The following is a 23742-nucleotide window of genomic DNA, read 5'->3' on the forward strand; positions in this document are numbered from 1 at the left end:
GCCCTGTGTACTAATGCTGAGCCAAGGGCGCTAAACATTATCTTTATAAGCGGCCAACTCAGTTCTGTGCGGATCATCTCCGTGGAAATGGCTCAATGGAAAGCTACCATGTTAAATCTGGTGAGAGATGAGGCCAGTTATATATAGAAAAAGGGACTAACTTTTTCTTTCATTTACATAGTGGCCAAATGACTACAGGATCATCGATCTACTCCACCTCCATTCACCACTTCAAACTTTATACAAAAGGTTTCTCTCTCTCTCTCTCTCTCTCTCTCTCTCTCTCTCTCTATATATATATATATATATATATATATATATAATGAAAACCCTTCCAAACCTCCCCAATGAAGCTAGACCGTTAGATCATTTTATGATCGTCCATAATAACCATATAAAAAATGGCTAACCTCCATAACCCTACCTCCATTCACGCTCGACTGCAGCCCTCTCTCTCTCTCTTCGGCGTCAAAGTCAACCTGCACCTCCTGCTATTTAGCACGTTGATCTGCTCCTCCTGTGATTCAACGCTTCCGTTAGGACGGATACCTCGATATGTCGACCGTGCCTTAACTTCGGGCTCTCTCAATCGGTTTGCTTGGCCTTGTGACTCATGGATCATGTATTTTCGATGAAAAAATGTATTTTTATGAGCAGGAAAAAATTGATGCCTTCGTAACCATTGAATTTTGGATCACCAATCAGATTTCGGCGATCCAAAAGCCGGTTCCCACTAAACAAAACCTATAGATCACATCTATGGTTTTAGATTTGAGAAAAAAAAATACTTAAACCTATGATTTTTGAAGAGGCCTAAGGAGACCTAATGAAAAGGGGGCCTAAGGAGGGCATTACTCTCTCTCTTTAACCAAAAGAAGGTCAAAAAAATCTATAACCAACGATGAGTGGACGGGTTCCCTTCTCCAATGCTTGAGCATCTCATTGATGAGACCTCATATATTTGTTCTTTATAATTCATTTAGTAAGAAATATGTTTTACGCAAAAACTTTACAACATATAGGCATGTTTTTCAAAACGTAAAAACTCAATGGCTCACAAGCTATTTCAAACTTTACAATACAAAATATTGTGGGTTGTTGATTTTTAGCGCTTTCAAAAATGCATCTAAACATCAAAAATTCATAATCCAAAATATATCGCTCACTAATTGAATGATAAAAAAAGTCCGATCGATGAAAAAACTTGATCGTTAGAGAAGCAACGACGTCAATTATCATCGGTTGTAGATTTTGAACCTTTCTTTGGTTGAGTGGTATATATATCATAAAAAATTCATAATCCAAAAAATATCGCTCACTAATTGAATGATAAAAAAAGTCTGATCCATAAAAAACATGATGGTTAGAGAAGGAACGACGTAGATTATCATCTACGTTGTAGATTTTGGACTTTTCTTTAGTTGGATGGTATATATATATATATATATATATATATATATATATATATATATATTATATTCTTTACAATTGCACCCAACAATGTCCAAACTGCTTAACTTTATTTATTATACATTCTTTTGTCTGACTACTCTCACCAGCACACAAGGGCTCCTCTTGTTTGGTAGGAGCGACTTGTGAACATCACCAAGTTGATGGGATGCCATGAGTTCAAAACCCACATGGAGCATGTAAAAGCTGGGTGTATTCCTTGGTGGGAAGGGAGGACCTCAAAGGTTTTACGACCTCAAGGGTTTTACCAACCGGAGGCCAGTCGGTGAGGGAGGGGGATTGTTTCCCTTGCCTTGCTGGAAAAAAAAAATACTGTCTGACCATATATTTTTAACACGCTTTAAAGAGTTAGAGCTACTTAAAAGATGTTTAAAAGTATATTCATGACGAGAGAGGATCAGGTCAGATGCAGTTCATCTTAAAATTTGATCCAACATCAGGCTGAAACCTACTCCGATCAGTCAGATTCAGTAAAGCAAGTTCAATTAATAATCGGATTGGAGACTTCACATCCAAATCCGACAGATGTCCAAATCTGAATATATAACAAAAACCCGAATCAACCCTTTTGTATCCAAATCCAAATCTGACCGATATCCAATTATCCAATATTCGACTAGTTCAGATTCAACAAAGGCTAATCTGATCCATCTAGATCCCTAATTGTACCTAGTTCAAAAGTATATGTTGGACTATGGATCGGGTTCAACCTGATGTGACCTGGTTCTATCTAGGGAGACGTAGAGTTTACATTGTGGTGAGATCGGTTACCATTTTGAATTGCATAGTAGTTATGGTAACCTCCTGCATTTCTCACTATTTAGAGGCCAATCACGTTTGATGAGAGCGTGCAATATTGGTTTCTGGCTTTGGGTAAGGTTCCTACTCTTCTCTCGACTTGAAGGACTAGGCTCATCTAAGACATCAATTGGCTAAAGAGAACGCCAACAACTCACATCCATGATAATGTTTGCTTTCGATAAGTGGCGCTCTCCCTTTGTGTTTTTCGCCAACATTGAGTTATGGGCCACACATGCCTCACTTGTGCGTATTTTCGGTGTGGGTGTGTTCGCAGACTCTACCGGCGAGCAGGGTCGCCGGTTTTTGGGAACCCTTCCTCCTCTCATTTTTATGATATCACTGCCACTACCATCGACGAATGCCTATGACTCACGGCGGCTGGTCGTTGGAAGCCTACTGTCACTGCTAGCCGTCAGAGTCGACCGCCAATGATGGGTTTGCAACAGAAGCTAAGAGGAAGGGGTGGGGGTCTTCATATTTTTTTTTTCTTTTGGTTGGATTTTCTCGCCACAGTAGCCGGTCGCGCACGATCGAGGACGACGGTGGCTAGCCGTCAATCTTAGGGGCTAGCCACCGATGGTAGCTGCCAGGATGATGGAGTTAAAACAAATAGGAAAGGGAAGGAAAAAACTAGGGGTGGCAATCAGGTTGGGTCGGCGGTTTGGCAGGTCAGAATACCTTAGCACGAACACGACTCATTTATTAAACGGGTAACCCGACACGACACGATTAACCCGTTTAATAAACGAGTCGGGTCAACACGACACGATTATATCTCTCGGTTAAAAGATGTTTCAAGCAGAAAATAAGAAGAGGGGTTATTTTAAGTAAGAAGTAATTAAAAAGAGTTATACTTTTAGCTTGATTTAATGTCAAAAAAAAATTAACGTTTTTTTCAGATGAGAATATTTAATGCTATTGCTCTCAAGTTTTGTCACTTCTGCAGTGAGACTCCACTGATTAACTTTTCACCTTTTTCTCTCTCTCTCACATTTAATGTTATTGCTTTCAAGTCTTGTCACTTTTATAGGGCAAGTTTTAAATATTTAAAAGTGTCGTGTATATTTAAAATGGGTCGACACGATTACTAGTTAGGATTACAAACGGGTTGCAGATTTAATCATCCTCGCCTAACCCGTTTATTAAACGGGTCAAACGGGTTGGCGGGTTGGCATACTCCTAACACGAACACGACCCGTTTAATAAATGGGTTAGGTGGGTCAACACGTTTACGACATGAACCCGTTTAAGCCAAACCCTAACCTGGCTAAGAAGCATCTTGGTGGGTCGGGTCAGATTTTGCCACCCCTAGAAAAAACCCTTTCTGTTTCTGGTTTTAACACCCAAAACCGCTGGCAAACGATTGAATCCGCCGACGGCTGGTTGCCGATGGACGCCAATGGTGGTGGCTGCCACGAGTGCCGAGAAGGGTTGCGGGTGTAACTGTAACCCTAAAAAAAAATAGGTTTCCACTGTAGCACCATACCTACAGTGGAACCCGACCTGAGCTGTGGTCCAACTTGTGAAGGTGTCCAACTTGCATTCAATCCCATGTGCCCAAGCCGCGTTGATGCAAGCTGTTGTACTTTATCAATATCCAATTGGCAACACCTCATAAACTAATTGTTCCCTCCTACTGACTAACTTGCGGGGATCAAGTATCTTTTGGTCACCCTCAATTTTATATACTGTCAAGATATGATATTTCGTCTTATCCCTTATTTTAGTTCAAGGACATTCTTGATTATGTGAAAATTTTAAGGGAGATAAAATCAATGTTGAAATCGGTCTGAATTGTCCTATTCAGATCAAATTGGCCCAAAGACCATTGTGAAGGGGCGGATTCATTTTTTTATTTTTAATATTTTTTAAGAGGGTTAAATTTTTTAATATTTTTTATTTTTAATGACACGTCATATGATTGTAAAAAACTTGATTGATTCATCTCGATTCGATCATATATTTTTTATTTTTCTTAAGAAACTGATTCACCTAGTGAACCGATTTTAAAATTGAACAAAATTGCCTGTTTCTTTTAAATGGTTTGTGTTTGTTCCTTCAGAATTATATGAATATATTTGGATATGATTATGCAACAAGAAAGAAATTAACAAGTTATCAACTGGGGCTCCGTTTGTCTGGTAGGAGCAGCTAATGCAAGTCACCTTGTGTTGGGAGGTTGCCGGTTCAAAACCCAATGATACAGTTGTATAACTGGTAGGGGTCTGCCTAACTTCAGCTTTGCCTTCAAGAAAAAAAAACAGAAATTAATAAGTTGTGTGCCATGAGATGTCACTTAAAGGGACGTTTGCGTGCCACGATGACAGCCGCGTGCGTACCTGCTTTTCGGGATGCAAGAGTCGGACCCCAGCCGGATTGTCACCGCCCACGTTCTTTGCAAACGCGGGACAACTCTCCCTGGCAGGGGCTGTTTTGTCCTTGGGCGGCATTTGCCCCCTGTAACAAATCTGGATTGGGTCAAGATCTGGGCATTATTGAACCCTATGTAAATTGAATACCACATAATAAGGACTTGGAATTAAGCATGATGAGTTCTTGCCAAATCACACTTTAGAAAGATCACTGACTGGTTCAATGATTATTATTATTATTATTTTTTTTTGAAAAAAAACTGAGAAGTTTGGACTCCTGTAAATTAACTCCCTTTTCAATTATTTTAATCCTACAAGCTAAAACCCTAAACCTATGTCACATAGTTACGCCCCAAAAATACCAAAATAAGTTACAGTTTTTCCTTAAGAATAACATATACAATAACACGATATTACCGGTATAAGTTGAAGAGGCATTTTTTGATATTTACACGGAGAAACCACTCCTGGGATCAGAGACCTAGCCACACTGGCTTTGCCTTCTGTACTTATGGTCGCTGTCCTAGCAACATATAACTCTGTGGGCTTACCCTTGACCACAGTGAGTCGTCAAGTTGAGGGGGCATTTGAATACTCCTGAACCAATACAGAGGTATATATCTTGGACAAGTCGAGCTTTTGTTCTAGATGTTTCTTTCATTTTTTAATTTTTAGTTTTTGTCCCAAGTTTTCTAAACACCACTGCTTCGGGTGAAGCACCACGGGACACCCAAAAATATGTAGCTGGACACGGGAAATCCTGCAGTCTAAGGGTATGTTTGATGGCTTGTCCAGGGTTGGACAAAATAAACAAAAAAGATGGAACATAACATTGGTTCTGTTGGTTCCGTAAAAACTGTTTCAAGTTCAACGTTTGTTTGAACCGTACTTAGATGTTATGTTCTAAATGTCTGTTCTTTGATGTCTGGTATCACAAAAACGTCTTCTTTCTCATTTCCTCCGCTCGCGCCCTCTTTGCCGCGCAGTGCAGCTCGTGCCCCGACGGTGCCAGAATCCACTGCTTTCCGGCGCCATTCCCTTCGAAACCATTCTTCTTTTTCTTATTTGTTTCAACGTCCCTCTTATCACTGGTGGTGGTGATTAGGGATATTGGTCGATCACAACGTTCAAACGCCACCACCGGGGCTACTCAGAAGGAAGAAAAAGAGGGGGGCAAACTCTAGAAAACCGCAATTGAGCAAGGCAGGAATTGTTTGGGTGTCGATCTCACTGGGAAGATCCTCTCCCACCTCCCTCTCCTCTCCATCGTCTGAGCTCAGCTCGTCTGCAAGCTATGGAACTCCGTCATCACCCAGGAATCGTCCGCTTCCTGCGTATCCTGCATGAAGAAGCCGTGGTTCTTTCTCTACGGGCATAACAACGTGTTCTTGAAAAATAACCAGGCGTTCGGATTCGACCCCGAATCGAAGGAGTGGATTTGCATCCCCAACGGTTTCCTCCCTCGCCCCCGCCAGAAGGACTCCTTGATCGGCTCCAACGGCTTCTTCTTCATCTCTACCTGCTCGACGTGCTCTTGGTTCGTGTATAACCCTCTTTTTTGCGCTTCCTGGCAGGTGACACAACCCCTCAAGTTCTCTAGGTGCAATCCCTTGGTGGGTGTCTTCCAAATAGGGGATTTCCTTTGGTTCATCATCGTCAGGGGTGCCCGGTTCATCGAGGGATTGGTGGATCTTGAGGAGAGGTTGGCCGTCGAGATCTATGATTGCCAGTCAGACTCGTGGGAACTCTGCCCGCCGCTTCCCCCTGATTTTCGGCCAGAGAATTCTTCACAGTGGCTTTCCTCTACCTTGCTCAAGGCGACAATCCCATCGGCCCCGAGCCCTCGTTCTAGCTTGCGAGTGTCGACTGCGCATCGGCGAGCCTCGACCGTCTTCTTGGCATCGGTGAGCGCACTGAGCGCATCAGAGTACCTACTGAGGGGGGCATGGGAGGCAGAGAGAGGTTGGAGTAGAGGACATGGTTCGCCGGAGCGAGGGCGATGGCGTCGGAGAAGTGCTGGACGACCTCATCAAACCGCCGGACCGAGAACGCGACGATCCCCTTTGCCTTGACTTGGTTTGCCACGGCAATTCCCCCTCTGCAGCAAACTGTTGAAACAAATCAGTGGAGAGAGAGAGAGATGCATCGATGGGTGCGTCGATGTTTTTTTTTTTTAATCGTTCCCTCCATTCTTGTTCCTTTTGTAACGAGAGAGGAGGTGAATAAAAAATTACACATGTTAATGAATGCAGCGGACACACGAAACGCCGTCCTCTGCATCCAATGTTTGTTAAATTTTGTATTCTCGATGTCTTTTTCATCCCATGCGATGCACGAGACGAGCCATCAAACATACTGTAAGTGTTCCATGTGTCCATCATTTGTGTTGGCGCTTGCAGTATGGACAATAGTGACCCGTGGATGCTGGTGTCCACAAAATCAAATGCCCCCTCCCTGTGACATAGTTCTAAATATGGTGGTCTTTCTGTCAAATACAAATACAATAATGCTTCTTGCATTGTTTTCTTCTCTTGCATGCAACTTCATCAAATATTTTCCAAAGCTATATTCCAAAGGAAGAGAATTTGATTTTTGTTCCCTTCTAGGGAGTCTGATGATTGTCTTTAAAGAAAGTGATATTTTATGGTACCTACAATAAATAATAAGCAATAGTACATTTTGTATTTGTTCATGAAAAACAAATCTTCTGCCCATGTAGACCATAAAAAAATATATGGTGCATGTACTTTTCCATATCAAATAATAGAGCTAGGATTATGACTTCATCTTTTATCGTAGTTTTGATAAAAAAAAAATTTGAGGTTAGGCAGACTCTTACACCACCATACCATTGGGATTCGAACTTGCAACGCCCCGACACAAGATAACTTGAACTAACTGCTCTTGCCAAGCAAGCGAAGCCCTGTTGGTATAGTTTTGATAAATTACCATACCAACATAAGCAACAAAAACCCTGAGGGGGTTTGACATATTGGGGTGTGGCCTAGGCCATTAGACGAGTGGTTGAGGTTTGATTGTTGCGAGTGTCACTTCCTTGTGCAAGCCACCATGCAGTATAGTAGGCCATGAGGATGAGGGTCATAACTTCGGAGTTTTATGCCTTTGGGACGACCACCATAGGTATGATAGGTTGAGCCAGCATGACCAGGTCTTTGAGTCTAGGTGCGGTTTCTTCGGGTGATTAAAAAAAAAAACAGAACAAAATTAACCTTGTATGAACCAACAAAGTCTAGGACCACCAAGAAAAAGAAGATAGGGTTAAACGTTAATTTATCTCACTAAAACATTGATGTGCCAATATGAGTGCATAAAAATTCTAGTAAGCTATAATATTTTCCACCAACTCCTCCCCCTTACAATCTACTAATGCCACATTGGAAGTATTTGATAAAAAATATGGAGAAAAAAAAGTCTATGATTGCTTGGACACGATGAAGTTAGACATGATTCTATCCAAGGTAGTTAAATGCGATGAGGCGAAGCCAGGCGTTGAGCTTATTATAAAGCGAGGCGGCGTAAGCTTCATGAACTACTAATAAACGACAATATAAAATAAATACTACTTTCTTATAATTAACTCGTATTGTTTATTTTCTTATATGCACGCACACTATATTTTTGGCCCTTCTAATAAATTATGACCTCACAAGATCAATTGGTGAAACTTTGAGAAACCACGCTTCCCTCTACATTGGTCTAAACTAGAGCTTTAACATCATTTTTATGATATTCCATCTGCTGAAATTCTCCAATATCAGTATCATTATTTCATGGTGACAGGTCAATCACAAATTAAAATATCGGATGGTTGCTTCACCATTAGTCTGATTCTTGGTCAGAGCATATTGGACCTAAAGTCATACAAGGTTTCAGAAGAGCGGATGCGGGAACTGCATCCCCTAAATGAAAACCCAATACCCGCATTAAAAACTAAAAGAGAAATGAACTATTCAATACCAGCCATAGCCCCAGTTACTCAGGACAAAAACACCAGCTTCAAGTGAGACGTATTTTATAAAAATCATTGAAAAAAATAGAGCCAAGTTGATGAATTTCTGTTTCATTTTTCCATAAATAAGTAATATGTAAAGAAATGCAGATTCGTTTGAATTATCCAGCAAAGGAAAATGCTACCATTTTCTAGCAAAACAAACAAGCAAAAGTCACGGCCTAAGAACATCATTTTCTCATGAGTTCAAAAGATTGATTTCCTTAAAAGATGACAGCATAAGAGTTTCGATAGACTTTTCGTCCCTTCACCAGAGAACTCGAAAGAGAATAGAAGAAGAAGAAGAAGAAGAAGAAAGGGTATATACTAAACCCTAAAAATCCCACCTTTAAAGAATCAGAGGCCTTCTTCAGCCTGATCTCGTGCTCCACATCGTCGTCGCCTTGCTTGACCGGATGACGGCTGCCAGGGCCATGATTGCGGTGATGGCCTCCACCAGATCCGGTTTCTTCCGCCAGTAATTGAACTCCTCGATTATGCTGAAGCTTGCGTCTTTGTCCGTGCCCACGCCGTCTTCCAGCAACTTTGGTTGGCCGACCCTCTGCATCCGGTCTGACGCGGTGGCCGCCTGGGAGAGCCAATCGCTGGTGACGGTGTGGTGCTTGACGTGGGTCTGGTAGTAGGCGAAGCTGATCGGGGGTTGACGGAGCTCCGCCATGCCAGGCGGCGCCGCATCCGGATCGAGAGGAAGGGGCATGGCTTGCTTGTCCAGGATGAAGGACGTGGATCTCCTCCACATCTACCACCAACAAACCAGAAACCCTAACACCAAAAATCTTCAAAGAGAGAGAGAAAGACGAAGATCTCGGAGGTTTGTCGCCTTCGCCCATCAGCAAAGTAAACATGTCGGATTTGGGGTTTAGTTGGAGGAGCTAGACATGATGCGTACACCTTAGAAGCGAAGCACACCTCGATGTGTGGCGTGCGCTTCACCCATGCGAAGCGTTCACTTCAAGCCTGCAAACGTCTCCCTACAACACCTCGGTTTTTTGAGCTTGCGCTTCGCCTCTAAGGGGTACGCTTCAGGTACTGAGGCGTTCACCTCTAACAACACTGATTCTATCTAATCGTCCAATCATCTACAAAATCAAGTAACTATATTTTATACTAAGATAGAGCTACTTTTAATGTTTACTTAGAGAGTAAATTTATACTTGAATAAATTACATATGAGTTATTAGTATATGGAAAATTTTAAGCTTAGCCATCATGGATTTCAAATATTTAAGATAAACACCTACCTTTTTAAAAACTTGTTCCGATAACCACCTAAGTTTTTGTTTTCTTATTCACCTATCTCTAGTTTAACTCTTAAAAATGATGGTTTCAACATTTCCCTTTTTACAAGTTATTGAAGACACATGTTCAATCAAGTAATTCTTGGATATCTTCAACTTGAATAAGATTAACTCATAAACGCCAAACATTAATTATTGGTAAATTTACCTTTCATTTTTCAAATTTTTAAAAAAATGTCACATTATTTTTCAAAAATTACTTGATTGAACATGTGTTACATTTACTCTTCGAAATTATTTATTTGCCCAGGGTTAAATCATCGATAATGCAGTCATGTGATTGGCTGTGTTACACACCCGGGCCACCTAAGCACTCCTTATTAGCAGAATGATGCGCTGCCCTCCAATTGGCGGTGGGCCATCTTACTAGCATGGATGACTTGTCATCCTATTTTTTGAAGGAAATATCACCTCCAAGGCCGCCGGTGTAATTGGCAACCCATGAAAAGATGTAAATCCTCCTCCTCTTTAGTTTTTTTTTCTAATTTATAACCCGAAGAAACCACACCTGACATGAAGACCTGATCGTGCTGACTTAGCCTGTCATACCTATGGTCGTCGGCAGTGTAAAACTTCGAGGCTAAGACCCTTGCCACTGTGCCCTATGCTATGCATTGGGCTGCGTAGAGGGGCGACACCCATGAAAATTGAACCTTGACTGTCCGTCTAGCAGCCAAGGCCCCACCCCACTGCACCAACCTCCTTAGGTCTCCTCCTCTTTCTGATCATGCAGGATCTGGCCCATTTTTATATGCAACTTGGCTACTCTCTTTCTATGCAACTTGGCTATGCTTAGAAAATAAATTAATTAAATATTTTTCTTTCTTTAAAAAAAAAAAGCCCAATGTGTAATATGCCCAACTTGGCTACTCTCTTTCTATGCAACTTGGCTATGCTTAGAAAATAAATTAATTAAATATTTTCCTTTCTTTTAAAAAAAAAAGCCCAATGTGTAATAAGCCCAACTTTGCTACTCTCTTTCTATGCAACTTGGCTATGCTTAGAAAATAAATAAATTAAATATTTTTCTTTCTTAAAAAAAAAGGCCAATGTGTAATAAGCCCAACTTGGCTACTCTCTTTCTATGCAACTTGGCTAAGCTTAGGGCATGCTTGTAATGCCATGTGATTTTTGGATTTTCTTAAAATTTTGTGATTGTAAATCACAATGGCAACACTTTCTCCAGGTTGGTGAAAAATAAAAAAGTACAAATTGTAATTGTGATTGTTAGATGTGATTATTTTTGGCTTAATCTTATGAAATTGTTTCAAGATTGACCTTGTGACCAACAATCACCGATTTTACTTTCTCAGCTATGATTGATCACCACCACATATGATAAAAGCAAACATGCCCTTAGACACTCAAGAAGTCTTTTATTGGATTTTGGTAACTGTTTTCTGTTGGATCTAATCAAAACCCATTTGTACATTTTACATGTGACGTTCATTTTCAACCTTGTTTTGACTGGATCAACATTCTAAACAAAATTTAATTCTGGATTCGACTCTACTTCATCAGAGTTAATCCAGATCCAGCTTTAGATTAATATATATTGCTAAAATTCAAATTTATATTCAGATCAACCATGATCCACCCTATGCCTAGTCTGTTTCCGCTCCTAGGTTGAGTTTCATTAAGAACCATCAGATTGGATTTTGTTTGGATTCATTCAAGGTTCCAACCCATATTTTTCGTTTATCTGTTCTGGTATTTCATTATAAAAATAGAAAACATGATTTTTCTTTAGTTTCTCGTATTGTTCTTTGGAGTTCAAAAATATATACTTATTTACCTTCATAAGAGAGAGAAGTGTAGGGCTTGGCTTGTCTGGCAGGAGCAGTTAGTGCGTGTCGCCTTGTGTTGGGACGTTGCAAGTTCGAACCTCAAATGGTAACTAGTAGGGGTCTGCCTAACCCAGCTTTTTCTGTCCAAACAAAAGAGAGAAGTGTACTGCTGTCTTTTGATTTGATTTAAGAGAGATTTAACTCAAGTTAATGGATTATGGTAAGAACATGCCTCTATTTCCTAGTTTGCCTAAAACATTATAGTCATAAGAAATTAAAAAATGTGAGGCTCATTGTTTATATTAGAAGCAAAAATGTTGGCCATGTAAATGAATTTTTGTCAAATAACAAGGGTGTCACAACCCAAGGGGTTTGACGTACTGGGATGGGGCCTAGGCCGTTTGATGAGCAGTTTGAGAGTTTCATGGACAAAGACCATAAGTACAGCAGGTTGAGACAACTACGCGGTTTCAAAAAAAGTGTCGCTAACAAAGGCTTCCCAAAACATATCTTATTTAGATCGTAAGCCCCCACAAAAGCATGTTTTGTGGAAGCTATGTCATGCAAAGAACAAGACTTACCTTTTTTTTTTGCACGATTGCAATGCACCTAATTAGGGATGGCAGTGGGGCGGGGGACAAGGCCTCCACTCCCGCCCCGCCTCAAGATTAGAACCTCCATCCCCGGCAGGGATGAATTTTAACCTCCAACCCCGCCTTCATCCCCGTTTCATATCCTCCATCCCCGGTTCAAACGGGGATGAGGCAGGGAAAAGTGGTAGGGACGGGGCGGGGCGGGGATGAGGCGGGGAAAAGGGTACATCCATCCCCACCTCCATCCCCGAACCGGGATGGATTTTAACCTTCGTCCCCGCCTTCACCTTCATCCCCGGTCCAAATGGGGCGAGGCGGAGACCCGCTTTCCCCGGGTCCACTGCCATCCCTACACCTAATCTTTATCACGATTGGGACACGTAAGCTGGGTGCTTGTGTCCTCAACTCGGGTTCACCAAAGGGTGTTGCACTTTAAATGCTAACTTTATATACAATAGTAAAGACAAGGCAATTAAACATAATATTTTTTTTTTTTTGCATAATCCAAGAAAAAAACCCATCAAGGATCGCACCTTGACTGGCCTCCAGTTGGTAAAACCCTTAAGGTACCCCTGACCACCAGGGAAGTACACCCAGCATCGACATCCTTGCGGCAAGGGATGTCACCCGTGGGTTTAGAACTTGTGACGTTTAGTCAACTTGGTGACATTTACAATTCGCCCTTGACATCCAATGTAGATCATGGATTTTAAAATACTCCTAAAGTTGGGTGTGTATTTGTAAATTGTTCTAACTTCTAAGCAGTACATTGTCCAACCTAACATCCAATGTAGACTCAACTCAGAAGTTCAATTTATTTTTTTTGGCAAAAAGGACACGAGGATACAATTTTTTAGTTTATCGTCGATAACAAACTGTTTTATATTTTAAATATTTAAATGCATTTTTATTAATAATACTAAAAAATATTTAAATAATATCTATATGTTTCAATGCTTCTAGAGACATGAGGCCAAAATGGCTTCTTCCTGGACCAACGCGGAGCTCCGAGTGGTTGGTAGGAGCTGTCAGTGCAAGTCTCTTTGTGTTGGATGTTGCAGGTTCAAAACCCAATGATAAATTGAACAATGACCGGTGGGGTCTGCCTAACCCCAGCTTGCCTTTCAAAAATTTTTACCTACGGGTGATCGGCTTGTTTAGCAGGAGTAATTAGTGCACGTCACCTTGTGTGGCTGTTGCAAGTTCGAATCCCAATGGTATGATTGTATAACTGGTAGGGGGTATGCTTAACTCCAGCTTTCTCTGCTGAAACAAACTTTTTAATAAAAAAATTCTTATCAAAGCTCGCGTGGCCAGTGTGGTAGTTGTAAGGGTGTTAAGATAAAGGCACTGGATCAAACTTAGCTAGCGACACGGGTGTGTCCGTAACTTTCAGAAGAAGGCGCAGGGTGGTCGTGTCGTGGGGTTCCACCAGGGATTTTTGCTCGTAACGGTTTTCGTTATATAAAAAAATAAATAAACAAAAAAAATCTATAAAACAAAAAAAAAATTAGTAACGTGGAAAACCGTTCCTAACGCGCATGCTTTGCTTCTTACAGCCTGTCCCGCACTATATAAAGGCCGAAAACCTAGCAACGACGTGGAATCATCCGAATCTTTTTTCCCTGGCTTTCTCTCTTCTGCTCTCTCTCTCCAGTGAAGATCGATCGCCGGAATCCGACGCATTTTCCGGCGAGATTCTCTCATTCCCGGCCGATTTTACCGGAGAGTCCAAAGCCGTCTTCTTTCTGTTCCTAACAGGCTCTTGTTGTCAGGTACGCCTTGAATCTCCACCGTCCGTTTGTTGATCTAAGGGAAGGATTTTCGAGGGATGGCTTGAAGGAGCCAGAACGCTAGGGTTTTTCTCACAGGTTCTCATTCCGCGAATGTGTTTCTCAACTCGTGGATCTCGCCATTTTTCCGGTGGTTTCTCCGTCCGGCGCGTGGCAAAACCCTAGTTTTGTTGAGATCGGCGAGATCTTGCCCTTTTTCTTCTCCTCAAGGTGAGAGTGAAAGCTAGTCGTGGTCTTTGAGGTCTCCGTCTGTTGTTTCTGTGATTCTTTGCGTTTGATCGCTTTTATATTCTGGATTTTCCGTGGAATTTGTGAATTTCCTCTTGCGGAGGTTCGTTTGTGAAGGAGTCTGCTTCCTTTCCCAAAGTTAGCTTTAGATTATCGGATTTAGAGGTAGAGATGAAGCGAATATCTTCTTCTCAACCGCTGATTCCCTTCACCATTCTCTGCTTCTTGCTGATTTCATTCGTGATACGGCCCACCTCTTCCTTTGTCCCTGTTGATAACATCCTTCTGAACTGTGGTGCGTCTTCTGATGCTAGCGATGGTGATAACCGCCGGTGGACTGGCGACTCAAAATCGCTCTTCGCGCCTGCGGATTCAGTGAGTTCCTTCTCCGCCCAAGCTGCCAGTTCCGACCCTTCCCTCCCTTCCCAATTCCCTTATATGACGGCTAGGATCTTCAATTCTGCTGCAACCTACAATTTCTCTCTGTCCAATGGCCGTCATTTTGTCCGTCTCTACTTCTATCCTTCTTCCTACAACAATCTGAATGCTGACAATGCCGTGTTCTCTGTTCAAGCCGGACCTTATACTCTGCTGAAGAATTTCAGCGCTTCTATCACTGCTCTGGCCTTCACTCAGTCTTACATCATCCGTGAATTCTTTATCACCGTCTCCACAGGTTCTCTCACACTTACATTTACCCCCTCAGGCAACATTACAAATTCCTATGCTTTTGTTAATGGCATCGAGATTGTCTCATCACCAGAACTTTTTGTCTCCGACCCCTCCAATTCATCATTCCTCGTTGGTTCATCTGCTACCCTATACCCAATAGATAGTTCCTTTGCTCTTCAAACGGTTGTTCGGTTAAATGTGGGCGGACAATACATCTCCCCTGTTGCAGACTCAAACCTCTACCGAATCTGGTATGATGATACTCCTTATATCTATGGTGCTGCTGATGGAGTCTCATATCCTGCGGATCCTAATGTTACCGTTCGCTATCCACCAACAGTCCCCAACTACACTGCTCCAGCTGATGTATATCTGACTGCTCGCTCAATGGGACCTAATATGTCCGTGAATGTGAATTACAACCTCACTTGGCTGATTACAGTGGATAATGGATTCTTTTACCTGCTGAGGCTCCATTTTTGCGAGATTCAATCGGAGTACTACAAAATCAATCAGAGGGTGTTTGAAGTGTTTGTTAATAATCAAACAGCAGCGTCCCAATTCGATGTAATTGCCTATGCAACGCGAGAGGTCACTTCTACTAGCTACACTGGTGTGCCTGTGTATCAAGACTATGCCCTATATGTACCTGCTGGAAATGGTGGACAGAGCGATGTATTGGTTGCACTTCATCCTTCTGTGGGATCTTCAACGCAGTATTTGGATTCAATTCTTAATGGGCTTGAACTCTTCAAGGTTAATGATTCCTCTGGCAACCTTGCTGGACCCACTCCCAACTTGCCACCAGCTCAACCCCCACTGCCACCAACAAGCAATCCTTCTCAAGCCAAAAGTGGCGGTGCACAAGGCCCAGTTATTGGAGGAGTTGTGGGTGGCGTAGCAGTCATTCTTGTTGGAGCTTGCATCTGCTTTTGCTTGTGCAGGCGGAGGCAGGCCAAGAAGGGAAAAGGGAGCGACAGTGGCCCATCTGGGTGGCTACCTCTGTCACTCTACTCACATACTGGAAATGGTATGTCGACCACGATGTCCACTACATCAACAAGCTCTGGGAAGACTGGTGCTACTGGCAGTTATACATCTTCTCTTCCTTCCAATCTATGTCGGCATTTCACAATCTCGGAGATAATTGCAGCCACCAACAACTTTGATGAATCCCTCCTTCTGGGGGTTGGTGGCTTTGGCAAGGTCTACCAGGGTGATGTTGATAATGGTACAAAAGTGGCCATCAAAAGAGGGAACCCGCTTTCAGAACAGGGAGTTCACGAATTCCAGACTGAGATTGAGATGCTCTCTAAACTCCGCCACCGCCATTTGGTCTCTCTGATTGGCTACTGTGAGGACAATTGTGAGATGATTTTGGTTTATGACTACATGGCTCATGGAACCCTGCGTGAACATCTCTACAAGACAAATAAACCGCCCTTATCATGGAGACAGAGGCTCGAGATCTGCATTGGTGCGGCACGCGGATTGCACTATCTTCACACTGGTGCCAAACACACCATCATACACAGAGATGTGAAGACCACCAACATACTTCTCGATGAGAAATGGGTTGCCAAGGTTTCTGACTTTGGGCTCTCAAAGACCGGCCCGGCCATGGATCACACACATGTGAGCACGGTTGTGAAGGGCAGCTTTGGTTATCTTGATCCAGAGTACTACCGCAGGCAGCAGCTTACTGATAAATCTGATGTCTACTCCTTCGGTGTGGTGTTGTTTGAGGTCCTCTGTGCACGCCCTGCTCTTAACCCAGCACTACCAAAGGATCAGGTCAGCCTGGCTGAGTGGGCACTGCATTGTCAAAGGAAGGGCATACTGGAGCAGATCATCGACCCCTTCTTGAGAGGGAAAATTGCGCCGGAGTGCTTCTGCAAGTTTGCGGAAACAGCGGAGAAATGCGTGGCAGACCAGGGAATAGAACGGCCATCCATGGGTGATGTGCTATGGAATCTGGAATTCGCACTGCAGTTGCAAGAGACGGCCGAAGAGGCGAACAAGAAGGGAATGGGTGAAGCTTTTGTTGGTGATGCAGATGATGAGGCGATGCAGTTCTCTGCAGTGGGTAAGCAAGTCGATGAAGTTGGGGGTTTCGACAGGCTAACAGACACACAGACCACTGGGGTGAGCTTAGGAGGGAGGAGCCTTGCCAGCGAAGATTCAGATGGGTTGACCCCAAGTGCTGTATTTTCCCAACTGGTGAATCCAAAGGGCCGGTGAAGCCCCCTGCAGCAACCAAATATCTGGTTGCCATGATCAATCGCTGTAAGAAGTGCCATTTGATTCGTAAGTTCTTTGCTTCTGATGCTTTCTAAGAAGTAATTGTAGATTTTTCATTGCTAATGTTGGTTTAATATTGAAACCACTAGCACCTTGCCTTGTGCATCAGTGCATTTTTTAGTTCTTTTGATATGTATTTTTAATGAATATTGTATGGTTTATTCATTATCGAAGCCGTCCACTAATTTTTGCTGAGCTGTGCTCCTTGCATGTCTTATTGGTTGTTGCGGGCCTCTTTTTTCTGTTATTGCCTCTGAGCCCTCATGTCAAACTTGGAACCTTTCTTTATTATTATCAATTTTGCTCTCTCTCTCTCTATATATATATATATATATATATATATATATAAAACTGAACATATAAGGCCTTTTTCTTGGTCTGCCCCGTTAGGCCCCATAGTTTGAAGTGTTTTATGAAAGATCTGAACTGTTAGATGTGTTTAGCATGTTCGATCTAGTGGGAATCAACTCTTTGATCATGTTTTTTCAATGAAAAATTGTATTTTTAGAGACAGGAAAAATTTGATGCCTTCGTAGCCATAAAAACTTGTACACCTACGGTGTTAGTGTTAGATGCGAGAAAAAATACCAAAAAATTGTGATTTTGAAGGGACAAAACGCGAAAGTGGGCAGAACCAGCGCATTACTCTCTCTATGTGCCTTGGATGTAGCCAACCCGCTCCCTATCCTCCATTTGACCCACTCATAGAAAACTAATATTAAGATTACTGACTTGGATGTACACTTTTAACCTGTGTGGACAGGAACAGGGGTCGGTGTGAACTTTGAAGTGCAAAGTTGGTTGGACGCCCAGTGGACTCCATCCTGGCAGTCACGTCACAAGTTTAGGGCTTCAAACGTGCATGCTTTGGACAACTCACTAGGATGAATCATTCAACGTGTTGTGCCTGGGTTTGTCTATAAGCCTACCCTATTAATAACTTGTGCTTGAAACTGTGGTTGACAGTTGACACCATTTTATTTTATCCTACCAACCCACTCCCTATCATGCTTCGTGGAAAGTACCTTCAGGGGCGGCTTGAGGCCTTAGGCGAAGCCTCCAAATGAGGCCTTACATTTTTTTTAATTGTACATAAAAATTCTATTATTTAATGCTCGTTGAGAATAGGTGGAAAGGGATATTGGTGCAAAAAATAGCTTTCTGCATGAAAATTGGACATCTTATAAAATACTTCAAGAAAAGTTGATAGCAATTTGTATTCTCTGTTGTCATCCATGCTTAGGTTGTCATGAAGCCCTGCTGGCTTCTTGTACTCCTCTCTGTTTCCTTTTTCTCCTTGGATTCCATCTTTTTATTCAGGAAATCTGTATTGTTAGCCAAAGATTTTTCAAAGTATCTGTTTTGTTGAACAGTTTTGCAGGAAAACCATCATAAGAAAATTGACTAGGGTGTACATGTGGATCACTTTTGTCCTTGTGGCCAGAAGGCAGTCCTAGCTTGTAAAGCTTGAAAGCTCCAACCAGTATCATCCTCCATTGGTGTTTCAATACCTCGATAAGTGAAGAATAAGAATTGTGTAAGGTCTTCTGTTTTTGTGGAGACTCCTTGAGTGGCTTTATTGCATGAGTTGACATATCAAATATTAATGGAAGGGTGGTCGAGCAGAAAAATTTTGGTGAAATAGATCTTCTAACAAATAACTTAAAAATTGTTTAAGGGCATGGAATGATAACTCCCAAAGTTTTATTTTCAAGTGCTTGTCCATTATATAATCTAAGGATCACTTGAAATAATTTTCTTTTAATTAAGTGAAGTATAGAACAGGGTTATTCAATACCCCAACTTACTAGTCAAAAAAGGAAGAACGCTACACTACCAAGCGTGCCTAGGAATATACCTTGATTAATGGATTGGTGAAAGAACTTGCTTAATGGATTGGTGAAGTTCCACCTGCATACCCATGCAATTTTCTACAGTTTTTTTTAACTCAAACATCTAATGTCAAAGCTCGGAGATCTCCCCTTTTAAAAAATATATGAGTTGCAATTTTTTTTGGCCTAATTAGATTAGGCCAAGCATACCAATGAAAAAACAAAAACTTTGTACGAGTAGCTCATGGAAAGAAAATTTTACTCACTGCTGAGGGTCATTGTCAACAGATACTCTGATGTTGATCATTTTGTTTATTAACTGCCTCTCTCAATTGAGGCTTTTGAGAGCATTAAGATGTAGCTTGATCCATGTGAGCACCAAATCTCAAAATAAGATGTAGCTTGATCCATGTGAGCACCAAATCTCAAAATAGGAGGCCCTAGGCGGTGGCTTCAAATCTCAAAGAGGCCAGCCAGATCCCTGAGTACCTTATCATATAACCAATCGCAAAACGCAGGGTGGTCGCAGAACGAACTTAAAAATCCTTGCACCATACAGATGTAAAGATGGCATCTTTTTGACCTTTCTCCCTTGGAAGCTCCCACATATCCTTCAATGAAAATTTTGAAGAGAAAACCTAGGAGAGTTCATCCTCTCTATCAGGGTATGTATGATGGTGCGTCCTGCTCATCGTGCGGAATGCTGTTTCTATCAAACTAAGGTTGTGATGGATGCGGGAAAGGTGCGTTCACCGCATCTCTAGAACGGTAAATCACCGTTCCACCCCCTATTATGAAAAGAATTTAGAAAAAAGTTTGGGGAGAGGGGTCCCCCAACGATCTCTCTCTCTCTCTCTCTCTCTCTCTCTCTCTCTCTCTCTCTCCTGTGCAGCGGTCGGGCGGTGAGACCAAGGTGCTGGTGGCCTTGCCGCCGGCAATGACACCTTGGTCTCTCTCTCTCTCTCTCTCTCTCTCTCTCTCTCTCTCTCTCTCTCTCTCTCTCTCTCTCTCTCTCTCTCTCTCTCTCTCGTTCTTCTTCTTTTCTTTGATTAGGGATCTAGGATCTGATTAGAGCTTTGATTAGGTTTTTGAACAAGAAATTTCATTCATAGGTCTTTGATTAAGGGTTTTTTATTTGATTAGGGTTTATTATTATTATTTAGTTAATTTAATTAAGGTTTTTTTCTTTGATTTTATTTGATTAGGGATTTTCTTGTATTTGATTAGGGATGTTTTTTAATTTATTTTCTTTGATTAAGGTTTGAATTAGGGCTTTTTTAGTTAATTGTATGGTTTATTTTTCTTATAGTTTAGGGATTTTTTGGTTTATTTATGATTCATTTTCTTGCATTTTAAGGCTTTATGATATAATAGTTTGATAATTAATTTGATTTTTTAGTTTTATGATTCAATAAGATTTGAATTGCCACTTTTTTTATTTAATTGTATGTTTTTTTTCTTATAGTTTAGGGTTTTTTTGTTTATTTGTGATTTATTTTCTTGCATTTTAAGATTTTATGGTTTATAGAGTTTGATAATTTGATTTTTATAGTTTTATGATTTAATAAGGTTTGAATTAGGGTTTTTTTATTTAATTTTATAGTTTATTTTTCTTATACTTTAGGTTTTTTTGGTTTATTTATGATTTATTTTAAGGTTTTATGATTTAATAGGGTTTGATAATTTAATTTTAATAGTTAATTTGATTTTAGGGTTTGATATTTTATGATAAACTTTTATAATTATATGTAATATGACATTAATTAAAGTATTTATATTTCAAAAAAATATTAATTCGTATATTTTCTCAAATTACTCAAAATTTAAATATTTTTTAGTTTTTAGATCCATATCCGAGGCTAAAATCCATAATAAACATGTTAAAACAGTTATATGGTTGGGTGGATTGAGTCGTATGATCCAAAACGAAATTATCCGACCCATTATCCATGTGATGTGTAGATCTAACATTGGACATAAGGCACACAACTTTCAATACCAAACCACCAATTGTTGGACTTAGTAGAGTTATTACAGAACAGATGTGTTCTATCTGTTTTGTTCTGTCCAATCATGGACAAACCATCAAACATACCCTCGGGGACCCACGCCTGATGCTCAATTGTAGAGTGGACATGAACATGAAGCACTAGAACTGTATTGGTGAAGTGACAAATCGGGCTGGTTGAGGTGTCGATGACATCCCTAAAGCTAATGTTCATTAGAGCACTATACGTCACCTTTTGAGTATTGATTGGCATCTGTTGAATAAGTGGTGAGAGCTCGCACCATGGGTCGTACACGGATTTTGCTGATCTCCCATCGCCAATTTTCCAGCTTACACCTTCTATGAGTGAAGAGGCCTCATATCTGACTCAATGTTGCCAGTATCGGTGAGTATCGGCCTGTAACTTATCGTATCAGCAGAAATCGATATGCTTCATCTCGTTATTTTTAATAAAATATAAAAAATACTTACAATTATTTTTTAATATTATTTTAACATGTGTCACATTCTGATTGGCACATAATATTTTTTATTATTTTTTGGCTGATTTAGAATGATTCACTTGAGTATCAATATGGGCCGATTCACCCTAAATAGTTGGTCAAATGATACAGGGCCGATACCGATACTGACAACATTGATCTGACTCCCTTCCAACCATGGGAAACCACCATACTAGGGTTTGGGACCCATACTGATTCATTTGTCAAGTACTTGTGCTGCACGGTTCACCTCTTCTAACAATCTGACAGCAAAACCACCCTCTTCTCACTACTTACGTAATGGCTTCCACCTTCGATCAGATGAAGGTGTTTATTCTGTTCTGAATCACGCCAAATATAATCACTGATTATTACTTTTATGGCATTAATTTAGCCAATAAGAGAGGATTGCAGCCAATACTGACCAGATCAAGGTAACACGACCAGCCATTGAGACTACGGGTGTCAACAGGTCGGGTTTGGTTCGGACTCAGGTGAAATCAGACTTGGCTCCAATTTTCGGGTATGGTATCGGGTCCGGACTCGAGTCTAATCAAACCCACCATAAGAGAAAGCATATCCGGACCCGATAAGAACTACATGAACCAGACCCGGATCATACCTGCTAAAACAATACTTTTTTATCATTTTTTACATTGAAAATTTGTGGGTCTTAATCGGAACTCAAGTTGGGCTTGAGTCTAATATAAAATTTCACAAACTATACCCAGGTCTATGTATTAATCGGACCTTCGGGTCCAGACCTGGGTCTTCTTATTTATCACCATACCCGGATCCTATAGGGTTTGGTTTAGGTCGGGTCCAGGTAAACCCGACCCATTGACACCCCTAATTGAGACTAGTTTCCACTCCATGACTGAAGCTTTTTACACAGTTTTCTCACATGGATTTTCTGGGAGACCCTTTAAACAATGGAAGTCCCAGATAAGTGACAGGAAGGGACGCTAACTGTCAGCCACACAGATTGAATGAGATGAATTTTGTGTTGGGGGGGTAAGTTGAAAGGAATTAATACTGTTTTTTCTTTACAGACTTAGAGGCCAGATGCCTTTTCAAATTTACTAATGATGGAGATGAAATTTGGAATGGAGTTGTCATAATCCGGTAGGATAAACAAAACATCATCAGCATAGAGGCAATGAGTCCATGTTAAACTGCGTATATGACTGGACTAATCATGACTTCAGCTTTCACCGACCCAAGTACTCTAGTTAGTCTCTCCATGGCCAGCAGAAAGAGGCAATGAGTCCATGTTAAACTGCGTATAGTGGGTCTCCTTGCCTAATTCCTTCAAAATTAGTTGCTTGATTATCCATTTATCGAAACAGCAAAAAGATGAGGTACTTACACTTATCATGATTCCCTCTATTCATTTTTCAGAAAAAACAAAAAAATCCCACGGAGTCTTCTATAAAAACCCATCAATTCTATCATACGCCTTCACCAAGTCTGTTTTGAATATGATGTGTTTTTTCTTACTAGATTCAAGTCGATCAATTAGCTCATATTCAACACTGTCTAGAGAAATCCTGCAACTTGATGCCGCCTTAGTATGTATATCTTTCATAAAATGGGGTCAGAACAATCACTAGTCTAGTAGAAAAATATTTCAATTCTAACAAGTATAAAGTTTGAAAACACAAGAAGTCTCTTCAGGCCGTAGTTAAAAACAACGTAGCTCTAGTCTTGACTACTTAGCGTATATCAAGTTGCAGGGTTTCTTCAAAAATATGTGCTGATTATGGGTTTTGTGGCTAATAACCCGTTCCAGAATTGGCCTCATTCTATTTGTCATCATCTTAACGATGGTCTTGTATATAAAGTTGCACAAACATATGGGTCTGAACTGCGACAAGCAGTCAACACCTTTCTTGGGAATGAGCATAATATGGTGCAATTTATTTGTTTCAGATGCTTGCCTTTGGTGTAAAAATCTTTAATAGCTGGACAAAAATCATCTTTTTCAATTTTCCAAAAGCTATGGAAGAAGGCCCTAGAAAATCCGTCTGAGGCACTGTCTGCATCTAGCTTAAATACATGTTTAATTTCTTCCT

At 41.0% G+C, this 23742-nt stretch overlaps 1 pseudogene across 1 annotated transcript; it reads left to right on the top strand.

Annotated features, from left to right (window-relative positions):
* The first annotated feature begins 13957 nt into the window (after positions 1-13957).
* Positions 13958-17519, top strand: LOC149839350 (receptor-like protein kinase FERONIA pseudogene; annotated as a pseudogene). Its single transcript, XR_016431322.1, has one exon. The product of XR_016431322.1 is annotated as a receptor-like protein kinase FERONIA pseudogene (transcript).
* The last annotated feature ends 6223 nt before the right edge of the window (positions 17520-23742 follow it).

The sequence above is a fragment of the Nuphar pumila genome, chromosome 4 (genome assembly GCF_984573655.1).
Source record: "Nuphar pumila chromosome 4, dmNupPumi1.hap1.1, whole genome shotgun sequence".
Classification (NCBI taxonomy): Eukaryota; Viridiplantae; Streptophyta; class Magnoliopsida; order Nymphaeales; family Nymphaeaceae; genus Nuphar; species Nuphar pumila.